This window comes from Polyodon spathula, chromosome 3, assembly GCF_017654505.1.
Source record: "Polyodon spathula isolate WHYD16114869_AA chromosome 3, ASM1765450v1, whole genome shotgun sequence".
Taxonomy (NCBI): Eukaryota; Metazoa; Chordata; class Actinopteri; order Acipenseriformes; family Polyodontidae; genus Polyodon; species Polyodon spathula.
Genome location: NC_054536.1, coordinates 91,036,545 through 91,056,807, shown reverse-complemented (window position 1 = coordinate 91,056,807; position 20,263 = coordinate 91,036,545). Strand labels below are relative to the sequence as shown.

Here is a 20,263-nt window from a genome sequence, read left to right as displayed (position 1 = left end):
CATTTGAAACAATGATTTGAAGTGCACACCAGGTAAGATTTGCTAATGACTGCAGTAATAATATCATTGAACTTTTACAAACTTCATTTTATTTCTTGTTCAGATGACAGACAAGCCCAGAAGCAACACTCCTAAGACTGCCAGCATTCTGTGAATGTGCAAACAATGAATATATGGAAGCTTACATAAAGCAATCTGATTGGTATTCTGCAATGAAATTCCCATTGCGTTGGGGAAACAGCGATTCGATTTCAAAGCATTTTAAACTCCCTATATTGAGACCTGTAGGTGCAGACTGGCAAATAAGCAGTGTGTATTTCTTAATTGTATTGTTAATGCTATCAGATTTATAAACAGTTCATAAAGCCAAAGTCTTCTTTACAGCCTCGGGCTCCACAACAACAGAGTCATATTTCTATCATCACCACAAGTCACCATAGAGAAAACACACACAAAAAAAACTTGTTGAGAAAGCAGTTTTGAGACCAAATACAGCTGGTACAATTTGATCTGTATGCAATAGCTGTAGAGTTTAAAAATACCTTGAAGATGATGTATATATATATAATCTGGGCTTTCCTCAACAATTTGTCTTTCTGCTGGCATTATGCGGTTTGTTATGTTTTTGTGTTCATTATTTATTTGTTGTATCCTGTCCATCAGTGGACCTGTCCACTGCCCCTTAAGAGCTGGAAAGGGAACATCAAGAAAGGTTCTTTCCACAGAGGTAGCTTGGCTGACTATTTGACTAAAAAACAAATCATAGGTGCCACAAAGTAGAAGCCACAGCTTTTAGCCCACCTTTCTGTTTAAAAAAGACAGCATTTAACTATAAGATTAAACCCATAATTTGAAATACTTCTGATAAATGATTTGATATGTAGGTATGACAGGTTCTCCTTTACTTGAGCCAGTTAAAATATAATTTTGTTTAAACTTTTTTTGTCTTTAGTTAAAAAACAACCTTTTATTTTAGTTTCCTAATATATATATATATTTCAAAAGCCTGTTTCAGTCAAAGGAAAAGATCCAAGTTTCCAATAATTTATAGCAACCAATACATTACTGAATTAATTTGAGAGAACTGGAAAATAGCCAGGCTTGTCAGATTCATTTCCTTGTTGCTACGAGCCAATGTGCAGTGTATAGTGCATGTGTTCCAAAATACAACCAACTTATATTAAAAATATATTGAAAAGGTTTCAAAAAGTTAAGAATTCAATTCCACAAACTGTAAGGCAGTTAATGCATTTCATTCCCCAGGGCCACCCTGAATGTTACCAAATTCCTACAGCACACCTTCCTAAATATTGTTGGAACTTCATAAAGATGTGCCTTGCAGCTCCCAATAAGCTCTTTAATGTTTTTTTTTTTTTTTTTAATATAGAGGCGTTTTATTAATATATAACTAAGCAGTAAAATCACTTGACAGGGCTTTAGAATAATGTAATTAAAATTGAAATGATGTCCTCTGGGCTCCCTCTTTGCCTGCCAGGGCCTGATGATACGTCTGCAAGCTGGGTGGCGAGAGGGAAGACACCCTTGGAGTGGTGGAGGAGATGGGTGCCGAAAGCACAAGGTACAGTACGGCTCCTCCGGGGTTTAAAAAACAGAGGAGCTCATTTATTTTGACAATAAAAGCAGTCATCGCTTCACATGAAGGGAGGCAGATAATACAATATACACAGATTTTAGGTACTTGCAATTCTGCCAGCAACACAGAATTTAAATCTTTGGAGAATGACTTAAACCGGGCTGCTGCATAAATACAATGAGGCTATTTACACATACAGTAATTATCGCACATATTCTGTTAAAATGTATGTGTGCCATATATGGTGTGCTCATTACGTACAGTATACTCGGGTTACTATTCGAGGTTCAGAAAATGACCAAACCAACAAAATTTAGCAATGTCTGATACATCGTTGCCACAAGACTATTGAAAACACCATCATTTTAAATTGTATGTTGGGCATGACAGGTCCCTGATGCCCACCTCCTTGGTGCAATATTAACGTGACCGGAAATTAGAAATCTTGATGGACAGATCGCAAGGGCAGCTAAGATGAGAAGGTGTCCAGCAAGCAAGGCAGCTTGGAGTTTAGCCTGGAGCCCTCTGGGGTGATGCCAAGTCAAAGTGCCACAAAGTATATAGTGAGGTTTGATCCAGCTTAAGCTTACCTCCAATTAGACTGGCATGTTTTTTAGATGGAACCAAAGTTCTATTAATTTAATAAATTATATTAGAACAGAATCCAAACATTGAAGCATGTTTTAATAGCCTAATAAAGCTCACTAATGTCAAACTACTGATTTTGTTTTTCAGCTGTTGCCCAAGTTGCAAGACAAAGGATAATAATTATGCTAGGTATAATAGTCTTTGGCACCTGTTATACTGTGCTTACTACAGTAAACTGTTTTTCAGTTTTGTTAAGTACATTCTGCCGTGGGGTGAGGCACATCCATTTGCATACTCTGTGAGCTTGCATACAGATAGAAAGGATTAAAATAGGCATTTTGCAGCTAAAACCACCATAACCTGTTATTTCATAGATTATTAAATTAATATTTATAGATGTTTGAATTTGTAATTCAAAATGGGGGTTAAACATATAATGGAACTAGGATATAATTGATTCCTGCTAAAACTTAATTGAATTGAGGCTGAAAGCCTACAAAAAGAAAAGCACTGTGTAGTGTTGGGTTGTGCATCTACTGTAAGAACACTGTGTAGTGTTGTGTGTGCATCTACTGTAAGAACACTGTGTAGTGTTGGGTGTGCATCTACTGTAAGAACACTGTGTAGTATTGGGTGTGCATCTACTGTAAGAACACTGTGTAGTGTTGTGTGTGCATCTACTGTAAGAAGAACACTGTGTAGTGTTGGGTGTGCATCTACTGTAAGAAGAACACTGTGTAGTGTTGGGTGTGCATCTACTGTAAGAAGAACACTGTGTAGTGTTGGGTGTGCATCTACTGTAAGAAGAACACTGTGTAGTGTTGGGTGTGCATCTACTGTAAGAACACTGTGTAGTGTTGCGTGTGCATCTACTGTAAGAACACTGTGTAGTATTGGGTGTGCATCTACTGTAAGAACACTGTGTAGTGTTGGGTGTGCATCTACTGTAAGAACACTGTGTAGTGTTGGGTGTGCATCTACTGTAAGAACACTGTGTAGTGTTGGGTGTGCATCTACTGTAAGAACACTGTGTAGTGTTGGGTGTGCATCTACTGTAAGAAGAACACTGTGTAGTGTTGGGTGTGCATCTACTGTAAGAAGAACACTGTGTAGTGTTGGGTGTGCATCTACTGTAAGAACATTGTGTAGTGTTGGGTGTGCATCTACTGTAAGAACACTGTGTAGTGTTGGGTGTGCATCTACTGTAAGAACACTGTGTAGTGTTGGGTGTGCATCTACTGTAAGAACACTGTGTAGTGTTGGGTGTGCATCTACTGTAAGAACACTGTGTAGTGTTGGGTGTGCATCTACTGTAAGAACACTGTGTAGTGTTGGGTGTGCATCTACTGTAAGAACACTGTGTAGTGTTGGGTGTGCATCTACTGTAAGAACACTGTGTAGTGTTGGGTGTGCATCTACTGTAAGAACACTGTGTAGTGTTGGGTGTGCATCTACTGTAAGAACACTGTGTAGTGTTGGGTGTGCATCTACTGTAAGAACACTGTGTAGTGTTGGGTGTGCATCTACTGTAAGAACACTGTGTAGTGTTGGGTGTGCATCTACTGTAAGAACACTGTGTAGTGTTGGGTGTGCATCTACTGTAAGAACATTGTGTAGTGTTGGGTGTGCATCTACTGTAAGAAGAACACTGTGTAGTGTTGGGTGTGCATCTACTGTAAGAACACTGTGTAGTGTTGGGTGTGCATCTACTGTAAGAACACTGTGTAGTGTTGGGTGTGCATCTACTGTAAGAACACTGTGTAGTGTTGGGTGTGCATCTACTGTAAGAACACTGTGTAGTATTGGGTGTGCATCTACTGTAAGAACACTGTGTAGTGTTGGGTGTGCATCTACTGTAAGAAGAACACTGTGTACTGTTGGGTGTGCATCTACTGTAAGATGAACACTGTGTTGTGCTGGGGTGTGTTAACTGCACAATTCATTACAGTGCATCTTGTGGTGACAAGATAGAGCAGTCAAGAAGAGCACCAGAGAAGAGGGTCATTATTTTCATAGATGAAAAAAGTGTTTGTTCTGGAAACAGAAACATTAAATTTAGGTTAGTTCCACAAAAACGGCTTGGCTCACTGTTTGACTAAAAAACAAATCATAGTAGAAGTCACAGCTTTAGATCATCTTCCTGTTTAAAAGAGGTGGGAGGGTGTAACAGGATGGCGTGTATGGTGACGTCAGACCCAGAAGAAACACTCAGTTCTGCTAGGTGAAATGTAAATCGCGCTGTTGCGCAGTTTAATCAATAAACAGAAAATAAAAGGTTGAAAGACAAAGAAAACACAGGACACGGCACTGGTAGCCAAAACAAAGAGATGAAACAAAACGTACTAACACTAAACAAACAGTGGACTAACAGACAAACAAACATGGTGAGTCAAGATAGTTCTAACTACATTATTTTACTTGGTTAACTCTCCTTCTCCACACCTGTTCTCCACTCACCGAACACACAACCCCAAGTGAGTAAAAACATGCTGCTTTTATGCAGCTGTACTGAGACTTGATTGCTCATCAATCATTCAATTGGAGTCTCAGTACAACTGCACATGAATTAATAAAAGTGCAATTCCCTGTGCTCACATATTATTACATTTTAGCTGCATGTGAAATACAAATATACATTTTAAACACTCGTATTACACAGACCTATTTATATCCTGTGTATCAATGACTATACACCAACATTAACACACTACACGTAACATATAACACAAATAAATAGCCCAGGGGCGGGGCACTTTGCCACAGAGGGCCATACTTAATACTAGAGAAATTATAGGCGAAATAATGTCTACATTTCAACTTTGCCTGAAATGACATAAAATGTAGAAACAAGTTTAATGCATGCACTTTAGAGGAGATTCCAATAGCTTGTGCCAATAACCACACAAAGACCAAATGAAACCCTGGAAACCAGTCTCCAGGTCCTGTCACTGCTTTAAACATGGTACTGGACTGTTTTACATTATCACTTTTCTAAAGCAATTTATGAGGCTAAATGGCACTGGGGGACAGTTTTTTTTTTTTTTTTTAAACAAAGGACTTTCTAAAATATTTACACAGGAGAGACCTGCTGAGATAAAAAAAAAAAAAAAAAAAAAAAACATCTAATTTCAAGCATGTCCTGTTTCGAATAACAGGGTTGGTGATTTATCAAAAGGTAATATGCAGGCCAAAAATATTGGTTTGTATTTATAGACACACATTGTTTGATCTTAAACTCCCTTTCTATTGAATACAGAAACGTTAACAGATATCATTAGGAGACAGAACAGACGCAGACTGCATTAAGTTAAAGAAAATGTACAGTAATTGCAGTCTTCAGTCTTAAATGCACTGAAAGGCATATAGTAAAAACTTTAAAGAAATATAGTAGGCTTCCAGACTAAAATAAAAGTCTATTACCAAGGCTAATGAAAACCTAATGTTGTTTTGGCAAAACAAGATGGGTGTGTTTCTACATTTCTTGTTCTTTATCGGACTTAATATTTAACAGTTAATCAATCTTTAGACCATGCTTTTGCAATAAAAAATTAAATATTAATCAGAATCACCTTATTAAAACAATGGCACTGGCTTCTCATGTAGCTATGAACTCGGAATGTCAGCATTAAACCCAGAAACAAGCACTTTAAAAGTGTGGCACTGACCCTTGACAGAAAACAACTTTGAATACAGCATACAACTTTAAAACTGTAAAGATTCAGAAACATACTTAGATTTTCTCCAACAAAACCATGGTAAAACATGTTGGCCGAGGTCTGCTATTGTTCCAGGTCTGCTGTGACACAAAACTAATTTTTCACTCTTCAAAAAGATAACCGTAGAGGACTAGTCTATCAAACACAAGCATACCCAATTCATGGCTCCTTAGAGGAGGTAAGGGAGGCAGAACCTCCTCAACTTTTCAAAGGAAATATATATATATATATATATATATATATATATATATATATATATATATATATATATATATATATATATATATAATAATATTCAATAAAATAAAATACAATTATTGGCTCAAATTTTAGAACAGAAATATTTTAACAACCCTAGATTCAACATTCCTAAATGAACAGCAATTTTGGCTGCTGATAAACATGTGCTTACAGTACTACAGTGGAGTAGGAGCCTTTTTTTTTTTTTTTTACAAAGGGAGGCAAGCCTCCCATCTCCTAAAAAGTGTCAGCAGTGGTAGATCATGTGATCTGAGCACAGGTTTTAATTGGAGGAGATCACAGGAGGTTTTATTGTTTTTTTGGGGTTTTTTTGGACTAGAGAAACAACAAAATAATGTATTTTGCTTGGAGTGGAAAAAGAAAAAATAAAGCATGTTTTTTTTTTAACTTACACAACCTGGTTTTTAAAGTTAACAATACTAATTCAGTACAATGTGACTCTTGCTCCAATGTGCACAAACTCAAAGCGAATGGAAAAAGCAGAAGCCTGTAGATTTATGGTTTTGTGTTGTTCACTGCACCTGCGGTGTACATAATGTAAATTAAATCAACCTGATTACATTGTTTAAAACGATAAAAACTGAAATCAGAATACAATAAAACTGATTCCATCCTGTTCTTACTTAAACTCACTGCCAATGTTAAAGCTGAAAATCATGTTAGAAATCCCCATTTCCGTAATGCTAATAATAATGAACACTGAAAAAAACTACTTTGTTTAAATGTTTAATGTTATTGCAAATGTAATCCCTTTAGAAGAGATTACTGATGGCCTTATAATGCTATGATAAAGGGAAAAATAGATACATTATAAAAAATAGATACATAGATTTTACATTTAAACTTTTTTTTAAGTTTTAAACTATTCTTTCACACAGCAAAGATACAGATTTCCATTACTTAAAAAAAAAGAAATGTGTAAATGCCTAGATGACAACACATATGGAATGAATGTATTTATTATATGCATACCATAAACATTAAACATATTAAAAAGCAACTACAAACAAGACCCTTGGCATAGTTCCACGTCTACATCATTACTCAAGCCATCCTTTTACACCCTTATCGCGAATTGAGTTCCTGTTATCATGAAACACTCAGCAATCCCAGTTCTAGCCATATTGTCTCTTTTTTGTATCTTTCAAAAGGAAAAAGCCTCCTTTTTTAAAAAAATATATGCCTGCAATTTCTTAAACATACTAAAATGAATTGGGCCCCATTAAAGTCAAAGCACTTAAAGTTATAGTTCCCGCCAGGAAGAAAAGCCATGCAGCTCTAATAAAACTGCTTGTTTTTGCTTAGGATTATAAATAGAATGAAACTGGCTCACTCAGTGTGTACTTTACAAACATCAACACAGCCGCTAAGCCAAGGGTGCTAACCACATCTAATACATCAATACCTTTTTGGTGGCTTTTCCAAATATAACTCATTTTTAACAGCCAGTGCTATACCTTACTATCTCTCTATTGTTGAACCCATCCCAGAAGTGTCTTTGAATGGCATGTTGTAGTTGTCAATGATCTAGGGCATAGTTTATTTATTTTGTTTCAAGCCTTCTCATTCACGCATTATTTCTGCTTCTGGGCTCCCAAACAGTCATTAGTGAAATACCCCTCAGTCCTTGAAATTTCAAAGACATCCCCAGCATTTACAAACATTTTACATTTCATCTTTCTTTCACTATTTAAAAGTTATTGTCAATTTAAATTATACTTTAAATGTTATATTGCACAACAAGAACCAAACTCACACTGACAAATTAATATTGACAATTTGGCTACATCTATCATAACATCATGGTATAACAGTAAATTGCAAAGTGGGTTGTGACAGAGACTGAATAAATCCTAGTCAACAATTTCCTTCCTGATCTGTGAGGGCGCTGTATAACAGGAACAGTGTGCATCGTACTGGATGGTTTGGTAGTTCATTCCAGGTTCAGTCGGAAGCAGGCCACCCAGAAAGGGGGCAGAGTCACAGTGCCAGAAGTCATCGCCCTAATGCAGTAAACGATGTGTCAGTCATGGATTGGAGGATACGTGATTGAACTAGCTATCGCAAGGGGTGTGACGTGGTGTCAGAGCAGGGAGATGGACATTGCAACATTGACCGTGTTGCTACAAACAATGGAGCAGAGACAGGAGACGGAGGAGAGACAGGAAGCAGAGATATACAGCGCTGATAGAGAGGGTCGGGCTAGCAAACGCACCCCCAGTACAGCAAGACCTGTGATGGCGCCCCCTAAAGCGAAGGAGCAGAAAATGACGGTGGAGGATGTGAGGCGTACTTGGTTACCTTCGAGATGTTGGCCACCACCGCATTATGGTCGAAAGCTGGGCTGAGCCCCTGTCTGAGCGGGAAGGCCCAGGCCAAGCAATCGTTTTGGAGCAGTTTTGCCATGTGGTCCGTGTTTCTGCTGTCGGGATTTTAATAAAGACATTTTCAGCTGGAAATATTGAGTGTGTGGTTGTTTTATTTTGAAGTTTTGTTTTTGCAGTTACAGATGTGACAAACTTTCCCATGCTCTTTGGGGTTTGCAGCGCAGCCTTTTGATTGTGATAATTCTGTATAGCAAAATGCATCACACAGCCTATTACATTTGATGTTGATATATCAACACCAGTTAACCATCATTCTGTTTCAGGCCTCTTTTATGTTTTAAACCAAAATATTTTGCTGATTTTATTTATTTATTTATTTATTTATTACAATAGGCATGCTTAAACTGTAATTCATCCTGCAAAGCTAAATGTTTATTTTCAATGAAGGCAATTTAGTCCAGGCTGGACAATAGGCAATGGAATTTAGTCTGGGGGAACCATTTTTACATGACACCAGCACATTTTCTTTTCATATAGCACCTTTCATAGTGGACCACCATCACAAAGCACTTTACAAGATATGAGACTAGGATGTGTGAATTATGCATCAGCTGCATAGTCACTTACAACAACATCTCACCTGAAAGACAGAGCACAAGCGACTTGCTGAGGGTCACACAATGAGTCAGTGGCTGAGCAGGGATTTGAACCAGGGACCTCCCATTTCTTTTCCCCTGGACCACACAGCCTCCTATACTTGTTCTTCTATCAACCCCCCAGGACTACACCACTGCATTACTATGTGCAGTTGGTGTGTATGTTAACAGTCATCTTAAAATAACTTTAGAATATGTTTTGATGTATTTATTTTCAAAAGGATTTCTTTAGGTTTTTTCTTTGTGTATTTTTTTTTTTTTTTTTTTGGGGGGGGGGGGGGTCTACTTCACAGTCTTGCACCAGGGCCCAGTAAATCCTAGCGCCGGCATTGTCTCTGCCTTAATATTGTTTAGCTCCTCTGCAAAATTCAAAGCAGGTTTAGCTGCTGTAGGCTGTTCATGTGTGCATGTAGATCAGAGCTCCACAAGAATTCACCTGGAGCAGAAACCTAATCGTTTTGTCAGGTTTTTACGAGGCCAACGTCTGCAACTGAAGCACTTTGTCAGCATTGCTCTTATCATTCCACATTCAGAATTAGACAGGTTACGCTTTCATCTAATTAAAAGAAATAATAATGCTGCAATGTGACAGTAGTGCAGCACTGCATTCATAATGCAATACAAACCGGGATCAGCAACCATCTTCCAGCCGTTTTTACAAAATCAAATGGTCTCCCCCTTTTTCGATTGTGTCAAGGCTAACCCTCACTCAATATAACTCAAAATTAGAAATCAAAAATGTCCTTGTTTACTTATCTGTAAAAATGTAATTGATGGACAATTTTATGTTACACTGTGACAGAAACACAATGATTCTTGGTGATAAATCACCCTTCTGACCTGTGAGGGTGCTAAGCAGCGAGAACAGAGTTCCTTGGATGGGCTGGTCTGACAGTGCTATCCCAGGGTTCAAAGGAAGTCAGCCAGCCTGGAAGGGGGCGTGACTCTGTTGCAATAACGCATTGACCCGGAAGGGAAACGACGTGGCAGCCGCAGATTGGAGAAGCGGTTGCACTCGTTTACCAAGGAGTCATGTGTGACAACATAAAAGGGGATGGAGAATCGTAATCTGTTCCTTCGCTTTGGTTTAATGTGAGTAGAACCGAGAATGACAGTAAAAGTAACCAGAAAAAGTAAAACCGTGAGTGTTGTGTTTTGTTTGTTTGTAATTGTCTTGTCTTGTCTTGTACCTTACTAGATAGCTAACACTGTTCCGGAGCTGTCGCCTAGGGCCAGCACTAATCTAGACAACACTACACCACTGTCACAATAATAAACTTGTATCACCCACCACAAGCACTAATGCACACACCCAGGACTGGTGACCAGGTTTGTATTATTGTGGAGCGGATATCGTTTATTATTTGGGACTGTCTGTTCTTGTTATATACCCCGTGCTGTACACATTGGTGTGTATTGCCGGGGAATTATTGTTTGGTTGCCATACCTGAAATGTCCAACATAAAACATTTCCAAACCGGATTCAAATTATCTCTGTCTGCTTCTTTCACGCACTGCATCAATCCTGCACCTTCTCCCACTTTGTCACATACGCTCAATACACTGTGGAACAGAAGGTTCTTAGCATGTTTCATTAAAATTGGACAACCAGTTCATAAGATCTCTGTAAACTCAATTGTCACACATGCACATAAGCCCATCCCTATGTATCTAGGAATCTTGGGATAAGACAGTGTTAGATATTTAGACAGCCCAGTCAATATGTGAGACCACTCTTCAACTCTACATCAGTCCTGCTAGTATTTTACCCCAAGTGGGTTTTATAGAACCCCCCCTATCAACAACACTTAATACAGTGGCTTGCGAAAGTATTGACCCCCCTTGGCATTTTTCCTATTTTGTTGCCTTACAACCTGGAAAAAATGGATTTTTATTTGGATTTCATGTAATGGACATACACAAAATAGTCCAAATTGGTGAAGTGAAATGAAAAAAATAACTTGTTTCAAAAAATTCTAAAAAATAAATAACGGAAAAGTGGTGTGTGCATATGTATTCACCCCCTTTGCTATTAAGCCTCCAAATAAGATCTGGTACAACCAATTACCTTCAGAAGTCACATAATTAGTTAAATAAAGTCCACCTGTGTGCAATCTAAGTGTCACATGATCTCAGTATATATACACCTGTTCTGAAAGGCCCCAGAGTCTGCAACACCACTAAGCAAAGGGCACCACCAAGCAAGCGGCACGATGAAGACCAAGGAGCTCTCCAAACAGGTCAGGGACAAAGTTGTTGAGAAGTACAGATCAGGGTTGGGTTATAAAAAAATATCTGAAACTTTGAACATCCCACGGAGCACCATTAAAGTCATTATTAAAAAATGGAAAGAATATGGCACCACAACAAACCTGGCAAGAGAGGGCCTCCCACCAAAACTCACGGACCAGGCAAGGAGGGCATTAATCAGAGAGGCAACAAAGAGACCAAAGATAACCCTGAAGGTGCTGCAAAGCTCCACAGCGGAGATTGGAGTATCTGTCCATAGGACCACTTTAAGCCGTACACTCCACAGAGCTGGGCTTTACGGAAGAGTGGCCAGAAAAAAGCCATTGCTTAAAGAAAAAAATAAGCAAACACGTTTGGTGTTCGCCAAAAGGCATGTGGGAGACTCCCCAAACATATGGAAGAAGGTACTCTGGTCAGATGAGACTAAAATTGAGCTTTTTGGCCATCAAGGAAAACGCTGTCTGGCACAAACCCAACACCTCTCATCACCCCGAGAACATCATCCCATCAGTGAAGCATGGTGGTGGCAGCATCATGCTGTGGGGATGTTTTTCATCGGCAGGGACTGCGAAACTGGTCAGAATTGAAGGAATGATGGATGGTGCTAAATACAGGGAAATTCTTGAGGGAAACCTGCTCAAGTTTTCTGTTTTTTTGTCTTATTTCTTGTTTGTTTCACAATAAAAATATTTTGCATCTTCAAAGTGGTAGGCATGTTGTGTAAATCAAATGATACAAACCCCCAAAAAATCCATTTTAATTCCAGGTTGTAAGGCAACAAAATAGGAAAAATGCCAAGGGGGGTCAATACTTTCGCAAGCCACTGTAAGTAGCGAGGTTCCAAAAAATATAACGTTACACATCCCCACTTGTTGCTACAACTGTTTAAATAACGTACCTGTCCATTGTTAACATCCTGACAACTTTCTACACCTTTAACTTTAAAGTATGTTTCAAAGTTCTTTTCAAAATGGCTGCTCTAGTGCATTGGGGTTTGAGATCTGTCCTGTAAATCACTGCAGGAAAAGCGATTAAAAAAAAAAAAATATATATATATATATATATATATATATATATATATATATATATATATATATATATATATATATATATATATAACAACAAGTGCTCTCACTTTTCTGTTCCATACCACATTGTGGATCATTATTGCTGTGTTTACTGTTTAACAATATGGGCAATAATCCTTACACTAACAGTGCACTAGAGCAGCCATTTTGAAAATCGTTTTGAAACAGAGTTTAAAGTTATACGTGTAAACAGTTGTTAGGATGTTAACAATGAAAATAAAAATGACAGGTAAGTTATTTAAACAGTTGTGGAAACAAATGGGAAGGGGTAATGCTATATTTATTAGAACCCTGCTGCTTACTCTTTAAGAACACAATGAAGGTTTGTTGAAAGTTTACCAGGGGCTACAAAACCGTACCCTTTTTTTTTAAGGGCATGCATTAACATTTTACATTCCCCAGATGTCTTCCATTCATCCAAAGTTGTGTATGTCTCAAATTTAACATGTTCATATCAATTATTGTCTAATTTCTCAGTTCAGTTGGGTCACCATTATGTTTAAAAGTTTCCAAAAACTGATACCAAAAACACATTTCTAATGCTAAAATAAAAAGGTCCTAGCAGAAATCTTGGATGAAGTCCTATTTTGCTCAAATGCGTGAATATTAAAGCATACCATTCTAAGGGCAAGGCTAAGGCTGTACTGTATCATCAAAGAACAGGGAACCCACAATAGTATAAATATGATGAATTACTAATTACTAACAGCTGGAAACAAGAAATCAAACTGCTTTGGGGGGAATATCATACGATCCAATACATGCACATCGCTAGGTGGTAAGTAGAAAGACAATTTTTATTTTCTTAAAGTTACACTGTCCCTTGTTTTGGTGCAAATATACCGTGTGAGTAAAACAATTAACATATGCACTTAGACTTTGCAATGAAGTTGCAATATTTTTGTAACTGCTGGCCCAGTCAAATTTTGAGGTAAATTGTGGTTTTAAACAGATCTAACAGTCTCAGAGAGAGTTATTATACTTCCAACACACTACAATACAATAAATGCGTTTTTTTACGTAAGCTCACTAGTTTTGAAGTCACTTAGTGAAGGGGTTTTTCAACTGGGGGTACACGCACCCCTGGGGGTACTTCTAAGAGCCTTAGGGGGTACTCAGGATAAAAATTAAAGTAGAAGAAAATAATGATCCTGAATTGATTTTTTTTTTAACGATATTATAATATCTCTAAACCACTGTGCAAAAATATTTCATATTTGTTTACCAGCTCGAAGGTTAGTTTAGTATAGCTTCAAACTGTTGTGGCATAAAATATAAATTAAACAAACAGGGAGAAAATAAATTTGTTAATCAGATTATTCTGCCTTTTACTGCAACTGTGTGCCATTCAGTAGAGCAAAAATTGTAGCGGGGTACTTGAGCTGAAACTGCCAGCCAGAAGGGGTACAGTTAAAAAAACTAACTTAGTGTATTCAGTATTAGCAAATGCACTGCCATTAATAAGCACAAACAAATGAACCGTCCCTCTGTGGGTGCAAATTAGAACCTTCACAAAACTTGTCTCCTGCTGCCACAATTGCCTAACTAAGTCATAAGAACAGGCTCATACAGTAGATTTCTTAGGGTCAGCCTATTTAATAAACACATATTCATTTATTATTTTAGAGAATATGTTTTTCGATATTAATATCCTAGTCATACAATACATACATATGGTCTGTATTCCCTGAAATACATTTAAATTATGGCAGTCAGTCACAGTGATGATCTCTCAAAACATAGCAACACAATACCAAGGGCAATGACTGACACTATTATTAGCTTCTGTGTTTAGGTTATTTGTTTTTCAACATGCTTACGGAGGGGGATCCTATAAACACACAAAGCTTCTGGGGCATATTGCTCTGCTTAGCACTCAGAGGAAATGTTACCAATGCTCTGCAGTATAATTAATACACTGCATAGTGCCCACTGCATTCTCAAAATCAAAGTGCATACCGTAGTCTTTCTGGTCTGTAACAAAATGTAACACACGAGGGATAGTCCTGTTTACTGGTTTAAAGGACGGCAGCTTTAGTTACTTGCATGATAAACAACCACTTGCTTAGAAAATCTTGCTTCTGTAATGTCCAGAACTCGTAAACCTGTTTCTAACATTCTTTTTTGATATCATTCTTTCAATTTGTTAAACGTTCCAAGTCTTCCCACATTTATACAGTTGTATTTTCCAACTTCTTGATTGGTGTTTCCGTGGAAATGACCTATGGGCTTTTTTTCAGCACTTATCTCAGTAAAGCATTGTGAATCTGATTACACTTTAACCAGCTCCTTATGTGAATTAAGGTTAGGATTAGCATTTGGGATAGAATTTCATAAGAAACTGCACAACCTGCCTTATTCAATCAATCAGTCCTTTATTAGCCCCTGCAGGGGATACAGATCCATGGTAATGAGGGTACAGTGGGGGCACCTGGACGTACTTAAGACACACTTATATTCTGGAGAACCACCGATCCAATTGTGATGGGAAATGGTGTGGACATTCCTATGTTCTTGAGGGCACAGGTTTGCTGGTGACTTAGTTTTTACATGAGTTCTAGCTTCTGATTGGTTATACTAATTTTACAATAACTTTAGGACCACTTGCCCAAATGAAATGAGAGCATGCACAGATATTTGATGAACGTGTTTTTCAAGGTACTGACACTTAGTTGGCTAAGCTTTCAAGACTAACTCACAAAATCTGTTGCCCCCTATTCATGTGTAACAGGGGTTACCTGGGTGCGCACCAGTGGCCTCATACTCCAAGGACTACAGAGTGTGTACCCTAATCTCATCTGCGGGGGTCACAGTTCATAATTCCAGCACCAGGTACAAACACATGGCATTTCTTATGAGGTGATATTCTAAATGCTGCAGATGCAGAATTTGTTGACCTACTATTTCGTCATACTGTACCTATAATTTGTTATTTATGTGCTTTGCCATTACTAACACACTTTGTTTTAACCAAGTAAATCCACCGAGAACAAACCTCATGTACAGTAAAGACCTTGTTAAAAAGAAAAGCTCGCTGAACTGCAAATTTTCTCTTGGTTTACTAAATTACTAAATGGAGACCATTTTATTTTGTTTATTTACAACAAATGGCGGTTCACTATAAATACGGGTTGGAATGGTAATTTTCTCATCAGTGCACTCTATGTTGAATTCACATAATTTGCTGTCAAATATAATCCAAAAATTAAACAAATTATGTACAACTTGTCCTACCATTTAACACCATATTGAGATGTATTAAACCAAACTTCAGAATGACCATGACTAGTATTATTATTTGGGTAGATGTAGCTATATATTCAGTACTGTGTATTAGATGCAACTGTATATTTGGTATTGGGTGTCAGAAACAGCTATATATTCAGTACTGTGTATTAGATGCAACTGTATATTTGGTATTGGGTGTCAGAAACAGCTATATATTCAGTACTGGTATTAGATGCAACTGTATATTTGGTATTGGGTGTCAGAAACAGCTATATATTCAGTACTGTGTATTAGATGCAACTGTATATTTGGTATTGGGTGTCAGAAACAGCTATATATTCAGTACTGTGTATTAGATGCAACTGTATATTTGGTATTGGGTGTCAGAAACAGCTATATATTCAGTACTGTGTATTAGATGCAACTGTATATTTGGTATTGGGTGTCAGAAACAGCTATATATTCAGTACTGGTATTAGATGCAACTGTATATTTGGTATTGGGTGTCAGAAACAGCTATATATTCAGTACTGGTATTAGATGCAACTGTATATTTGGTATTGGGTGTCAGAAACAGCTATATATTCAGTACTGTGTATTAGATGCAACTGTATATTTGGTATTGGGTGTCAGAAACAGCTATATATTCAGTACTGTGTATTAGATGCAACTGTATATTTGGTATTGGGTGTCAGAAACAGCTATATATTCAGTACTGGTATTAGATGCAACTGTATATTTGGTATTGGGTGTCAGAAACAGCTATATATTCAGTACTGTGTATTAGATGCAACTGTATATTTGGTATTGGGTATCAGAAACAGCTATATATTCAGTACTGTGTATTAGATGCAACTGTATATTTGGTATTGGGTGTCAGAAACAGCTATATATTCAGTACTGTGTATTAGATGCAACTGTATATTTGGTATTGGGTGTCAGAAACAGCTATATATTCAGTACTGTGTATTAGATGCAACTGTATATTTGGTATTGGGTGTCAGAAACAGCTATATATTCAGTACTGTGTATTAGATGCAACTGTATATTTGGTATTGGGTGTCAGAAACAGCTATATATTCAGTACTGTGTATTAGATGCAACTGTATATTTGGTATTGGGTGTCAGAAACAGCTATATATTCAGTACTGTGTATTAGATGCAACTGTATATTTGGTATTGGGTGTCAGAAACAGCTATATATTCAGTACTGGTATTAGATGCAACTGTATATTTGGTATTGGGTGTCAGAAACAGCTATATATTCAGTACTGGTATTAGATGCAACTGTATATTTGGTATTGGGTGTCAGAAACAGCTATATATTCAGTACTGTGTATTAGATGCAACTGTATATTTGGTATTGGGTGTCAGAAACAGCTATATATATTCAGTACTGTGTATTATATATATATATATATATATATATATATATATATATCTATAGGATATATATAGAATAGATATCTATAATATAATGTGTGTGGTGTGTGTGGTGTGTGTGTGTCATGACCCATAATCTACATGTAGCTATAATGTTATACTGGGTATCTAGTCAATATATACATGTATATCATGACCATAATCTACGTAGATGCATATATAGTCATTACCCGTACTGGGCATTAGCTATATGGCGATATATATATATATATATATATATATATATATATATATATATAGTATAGATATCTATATATATATCGGGTCAAATATGAGAAAATATATATATCGTGTCACAGTTTAAAGTCAGTTTCAGCTTTCAGCTGTTTGCTTTCACTCACACTGTAAACTTGACAAAGTCAAAAACAACATGTTCTTTAAAAATGTTGATAACTGTCAAAAAATCCACCTACCCCGACAGGCAGCTGCAGCAAGAAGTAACTTGTTTCGAAAGCATCTTCTTTGGAGCACTAAACAAATACGTTTGTTACATTGGTTCCACTACATTTCGCCACCTACTGTAGCTGAATTAAGGAAAACAAGACAATCAGCATTTATTATTATTATTATTATTATTATTATTATTATTATTATTATTATTATTATTATTATTATTATTCGTTTAAAAAACTGTTGCTTGGAGATCAGACATAGTTTCCTCTAAGTGTCTCGTGTTTTAATAAACTGTTGCATCGATTATTTACTTCCCAAGTCTTAATAAACTTAATAAACTTCAAACCAAACCTGTAATAAACTTAGTTTTATTAACAACTAAATTCTGAAACAATGCATCTGATTTCTACCCTGTGTACTTCTAGTACAGACCTGTTAACATTGGCTTCAGCTATAGCCGGCCGTTTGGTAACCATACTGTACATACTCAAATTGAAATTGAAAGCGCCAATACTTAACTAATATACTGTAGTGTTGTGCATAACCCGAGACTGTTAGAAACAGAAAAGAAACAAGACAACAAAAAGATCAGTTTCATTCGTAAAATGAAATTATAAGTTCAGAAACCGGACTGGCAAGAGTATGTTAAATATAGAGTAGTGGAATGTACATGAAAAAAAATAAATGCTAACCTTGCCTCTACAAGCAAATACATCATTTCCTTCAAATGGTAACAGCTATATAGCTACCAAAATCCGTGGCTGGAGTATCTTGAACTCAAACTTGGTGTAATAATCACATGTCTCCGACATCGTTCTTTCACTTTGTATTAGCGGACAGATTACCTCTCATCACGACATCGATTCGGCACCCAGCATCACTGCTTAACACCCGCAGACTGAGTATTCCCATTCTGAACAGATAAATACAACCCTCAAACCAAACTGCAATATGATAAATGCATATACATGAAAAGTAATATCCGGCTTAAATGAACATAGTGTCCTAAATATATAGAGAAAGTGTATTGTGGAACCTACTCCATATCCTGGTACAACAACAACAATAATAATAATAATAATCATCATCATCATCTTTTGATTTGTATTATTATTGATGGTTTGATTTTCATCGTTTGAGTTCAGACACAACAAAGCAGCTAAAAGATGATTGCTAAAACTAACATTAAGACATGAAAAATTAGAGAGGTGCGATTACACAAACTTTTGGACTCCAGATTATTATTATTATTATTATTATTATTATTTTTTTTTTTTTTTTTTTTTTTTAACCAGTGGGTTTTTAAAAGCGAGAGCGCGTTGTCAGCATATCTCCTGAACTCTTCGATATCTCAGGCAGTTAATCAAACGCACTTACTGGCCCGCAGAATGACGTAATGGTATACAATTCTTATTTACTGTAGTAAATAGTGGGTTTGATAGCAGCAAAAATGAGAGAGTATGAGGAAACCTGATATAACAAAATTGAAATTAGATTTAAAAAAAATGAAGATAAAACAATAAGAACTGACCTATCTTTTGCAGAAGGGGAGGGAAAGTGACAGGTTATGAGAGCAACCAGTGTGCGTCACGGTGCTGAACAGTATCTACCGCTGTGTAGACATTAAAAAGCACTAAAGCATTGTGCTGAAGTTAATATTTATAAGCGCATAAAAAGCAAAGTGACTGTCAATGTGTGTGACAGTTTCAATACAGTTAATGAATCCGACCTCGTGTTTAACACATAAACAGAAGGATGGATGCCAGCACGTCTTGTTGGAGCGTTCTCTGTCATGTCGATACCTTTCTGTTTGAGCTCAGTTCACTGTGTTTTCTATTATTAAACGGGACAGCTAACAAACACCCTCCTGTACGCGACAACCGCTGTACAGTGCAAAATTACTAATGACTTTAACGGACTTCTCTGAGAAAACAGACACCAGGTTCAAAAGTACCTGACAGTTCTAACCAAGACTAACATGTCAGGATAGCAAACACTTGTCTCTGCTAATATTATTAGACATAACTTCATCAACAGTCAACAGTTTGAGCTCCCAAGCTAACTAACACTCCCGTAATTAACTGTTAGCGATTTCTAACAAGGCGATATCACCAGTAAGTAATTCTGTAAAGTAAAAAGACAAACGTGTATTTAAATGCAGTAGGTGCACAAACTGTAAATTGCAAAACTATACAAGATTGAAATCTACAAGATATTACACTACATAACTGTTCCTAAGGCAACACACCCCGATGCATACATGTTTATTGACTCTTACAGTAATAACAATCATCTCGTTTTAACAGATAACAAATATCACAAGAAAGGAAACTTGATAAGTCCAGTAAGCGCATGCGTTATTTCATGCCGCCGAAGTGTTTTGAGTAAGTACAAATTTATGAACTTACCAAACAAGTGAAGAGAAGAAGCAGCACTCTATGAGAAGAAACCACGTTGGACTGCGAGAAGATTACAATACGTTCTATTTAGAGAAGCATTACATCACCCTATGGTGACGTCACGTGGGATTCCTGAACTTCTAAATCATTGCGGTCCGCCGGGAGGCGGGGCCAGCAAGGCGGGGTTAGCGAGCACAAGCACCGGGAACGGCTACGCGTAAGGTGGGTGTGCCGCTCAGCGGGCCGGCGCAGCTGCTGCAACAACAGCTGTAAGCAGGGAGGCAGTGGAGACACGGGATAGTGGTACAGTACTAGGGTTT

At 37.2% G+C, this 20,263-nt stretch overlaps 1 protein-coding gene across 2 annotated transcripts in view; it reads right to left on the bottom strand.

Annotated features, from left to right (window-relative positions):
* LOC121313641 (cyclic AMP-responsive element-binding protein 5-like) overlaps positions 1-20,035 on the bottom strand; it is a 117,443-nt gene extending 97,408 nt beyond the window's left edge. The window contains exon 1 of one of the 2 annotated variants that reach the window (XM_041246379.1): positions 19,953-20,035. The gene's annotated coding sequence lies outside the window, so the exon portion shown is untranslated. Of the gene's footprint in view, positions 1-17,564; positions 17,609-19,952 lie in introns of those variants that run through there. The other variant, XM_041246380.1, reaches the window with a different exon arrangement.
* Positions 20,036-20,263: the final 228 nt, after the last annotated feature.